The following is a 4306-nucleotide window of genomic DNA, read 5'->3' as shown; positions in this document are numbered from 1 at the left end:
CCCGATGTGGCTTTGCTTATCAGAAAACACGCGCGCACTCACATGCTTCAGAACTATATAGGCTGAGTATAGCCTAGTGGTTAGCGTGTCGAGTTGCTAATTGATGGGTCCCCGAATCGTGGTAGAACAAACTTTCAGTAGTATATGTATTTTTCAAGTTAAAGCCAACCTCGTTTTTCGGTTTAACGAGCCAAATAAAAGTTCTAGTGCAGCAAGTATGTCTACCTTCCATTTCGTTAATAATTCAAAATTAGAAAAAGTTATACTTGAACACAAGGGGTCTCTGACCTGGCCATTTGCTTACATGCGCATAAAGTAATGTTCACGTTGAAATTCCCGACCTCTGATATATGTATATATATATATATATATATATATATGCAAAATTTTAGACTTTAATGCCATAGAATTATTGCTATGTTTAGTATTAAATAGCTCTGATCAATTTGTAAATATATTTAATTTTTATAAGTAAACACACAGTTATTTACTTATTTACGCGTTTTACTAAAATCACATCTGTCACTCATTTGTATATTTTTTCAGGTGGTTTTAAGGCTATAACAACAACAACAAAAAAAGATTTAGGTCAGATGTAATTTGAAATAAGTAATTTCTTTCTTTAATCCGTATTAGACATAACAGTGATGCCCTCTTGACATTAGTTTAATAAAAGTGATTATATGTAAACCGAATACCTTATACATGATTAGATGCGACGTGACTATCACACTAAGTTTTGAACAATCGACTAAAAAGACCATTACATTCAAACATTTCACGTGCTTTGAAAATTATGTAGTACTTTCATTACGACTGTTTTAGTATGCCCCAAAACTCGTTACGTAGCTCCATTGTCAGTCGTTCCGAGTTTTTCTTTGGTTCTGTTTAGATCTGACAGTTTCTGCTTATCTTTTTACTAGTCGTTGTCCTGGGACGACTGAATAATTCTGGTATATAACAAGCAAATCCTCTCAAGAACTACCCAACAAGGAAAATATATATCCGATAGAGGGACCTAACACATTTCACGCATAATGATTCGTACGTTTTCTGTGTGTATACACTTCGTTACGTTTTGTGACAGAACAAGTCAGTTAAAAAATGTAAAACAAGGAGCCGTTTCAGAAGAACTCCTGTCAAGAACTACCCAACAAGGAAAATATATATCCGATAGAGGGAGCTAACACATTTCACGCATAATGATTCGTACGTTTTCTGTGTGTGTACACTTCGTTACGTTTTGTGACAGAACAAGTCAGTTAAAAAATGTACAGACGTAATACAAGGAGCCGTTTCAGATTATTATCTGCTCTTATTAAAACTTTATTTTTCAAAAAAGACAAAATTTTGCCACCCCCTCCCTTTTTGGATTGAATATATAGATTGATAAAGATGCAAGTGACAGAGTTTAATATATGTAACTAGCATAACATTTATAAGTCAGTTTCCCTTATTAATTCAAATAAAATGCTTTACTTGTGAAATATTTAGGTTTTATTTTATTTTGTTTGTAATTTTAACAATTTTCTCCATTCTTGATGCAGTTATGAATCTGTACGAAATATGTGATCAGCATCATGTGAATGTACATCGGATTTATTAACAAATAACTTACGTATATGTCTAGTTTTACGTGTTTGGTAATGTTGGAGAATGTCACCACCCAGTGACCACACCCTCTAATCCTCTAAGTAACTAAGGACGTCGCTTGCTCACGACGAGTTCTCGGCAATCGCCGCACATACCACACATGTCGTATTAACTGTTGCACCTGTTACCATGACAACAGTGTTGACGGTTTAGAACTTGAGTAATCTGTTGTCATAACATCGATGAAAATTATTAAACACTTTTCGCAACTTCCATTGTGCAGTTTTCGATGAAACCTTTTGGTAAGACAAAATCATCCAATAAGTATCGGTAAATCAAAGTGTAAATCACAAAAGATCAATTAATTGTAGGAGTGTTACACTAGTTTTTACTGTTTCTTCACTAAATTGTAGGTAATTTGTTATTTTCATCAGAACTCTACAACTGATATAAGTGATGCGTTTAGTTCATACGAATCAACTCACACTGCGCATGCGTGCATCCGCATCCGCTACCTTTCGTTATTCTATTTAAATATTGTTTACCATACAGGTGCTTTAAGAATGGACCAACCATTTGCCTATCGACCGCTATTACCTCACTCTGCATTGTTTTTCTCGGAACTTTCCACAGATCAGTTTCTGGGGGAAAAAAAAAGTACCTTTTAGTCTGAATATAGTCAAGGAACGAAACTGGAAATTGTGTACATTTGGTTTGTATAATCACAGTGGACACTTTCCAGTTATAAACAGTGAAAGAAGTATGTGCTTATGATAAAACGTACGTTGAATAACAATCAACCTAATATGAGGCCCGTGGACGAATCCCGCACGCGTAGTAATAATCAACCTCAAAACAAGGAGTGAGCTGCTCTTGTGAAGATCAACAACTCAGCGGTAAATTGCCTTCATGGTTGAACAAAACCGCCTGTTTTTGTAACTAAACTCGTCCTTTGAAGTGAATATATTGGGCTCTTGAAATAGAAATCACTGTACTGTTAGCAGCTCAACTGAGTAATGAACGAAGAAACTATTATTGAAACAGAGGTTACTGTATTGTTAGCAACTCAACTGTGTAATGAACGAGGCAATTTTTATTGAAACAGAGATCATTGTATTGTTAGCAACTCAACCGTGTAATGAACGAGGCAACTTTATTAAAACAGAGATCACAGTGTTGTTAGCAACTCAACTGTGAAATAAAGAGGCAACTTTTATTGAAACAGAGGTCACTGTATTGTTAGCAACTCAACTTTGTAATGAGCGAGGCAACTTTTATTGAAACAGAGATCACTGTATTGTTAGCAACTCAACTGTGAAATGAGCGAGGCAACTTTTATTGAAACAGAGATCACAGTGTTGTTAGCAACTCAACTGTGTAATTAACGAGGCAACTTTTTTAGAGCGAATTACACATCACTGAGCATGTTGTTTCCTAGGTGAACGAATTTGAAAGCTTTGGAAATGGAATGAAGTAGTTTTATTTGGTATAGCTTCTTGAAATAAACGAAAGAACAAAACTAAATACACTGATTTATTTAAACATCGCACGGTTCACATGTATATTAGCTGCCATGAATATTAAACACTCAAACTGGTAAGTAACTATATCTTTTTATATCTTTATTTCATCCTTTTATCTATATTGTAAACCAAACCTATACCATGTAATCATATATGTGTACGTCTGTCTATTGGAAAATTTCTGAAGTGATTTGTGGGCACTGTTTGATGGCAATAGTCTGCTGATTTAACATTTAAGGTTTAGGGTCAAACTGAACTTGAGAAATACTGTTACTTTGTAGTAAAATATTATCTACTAAAATTCATTGAATCCGAAATACTCAAGTTTGAAAGACAGTTAACCCCCATAAGTCGTGTACGTTAAAACGGCTAATATTTATAATATATAGATGTAATATAACAATCATTTCTAACATACTATGTCGATCGACAATACTTAACCCGGTGTATCGTAAAATGAATTTTTAGTGCTTGTAATGTATTGCGTATAGTAGCGTCGTTAAATCTGAGAAGCTTAATACTGTACTAGAACATATGTGTTGTGCTGGAATTTTTAGGCCACCATTTAAATTTGGAAAGTTAATTATTAATATTAACTCTTTTCGGATCCATGCATGCATTTTCTCTCCTCCACTAAATGAACAATAAAAACCCTAACCTGATGATCCAGTAGCTACAAAAGCCACCTTTTCAATCCTATAAACTCACCTACTTGTCCGTCATGCGTAGTTAATGGTAGTGAAGTGTAGATTTCTGTTTAGAAACTGCTGGGATGTGACAGTGGAGAAAAGTAAGCTTACTAGCTGCATGACGATGAGACGAGCGAATCATTTCACGTAAAGTAAGGAACTTCTGTTTTAATAAATTCACAAATATACAACAGCAACTGTTAAAGTAGACATGTTTTGATTTGAATGGTTACAATGTTTCGACTCTTAATATCGAGTCATCACATTGAACATGAATTTATGTTTTATGAAATTATTTTCAAAACATGAAAACATCAATACTTAAATACAAAATGTGTAATTAGTATTGTTCCTGCCTTTCCAAACCACACCATAGTTTCTTTAGAACATTTATTGCCCTGGGAAGACTATAGTAAATTACTTCTAAACGTATGGAATATCGATTTTATCACCATTCATAGGTATATGGATAACTTGGTAGATAAGTACGTAAATATAGAC

Source organism: Limulus polyphemus, unplaced genomic scaffold (assembly GCF_000517525.1).
Source record: "Limulus polyphemus unplaced genomic scaffold, Limulus_polyphemus-2.1.2 Scaffold1430, whole genome shotgun sequence".
NCBI lineage: Eukaryota > Metazoa > Arthropoda > Merostomata > Xiphosura > Limulidae > Limulus > Limulus polyphemus.
Note: the sequence above shows the minus strand (reverse complement) of the source record.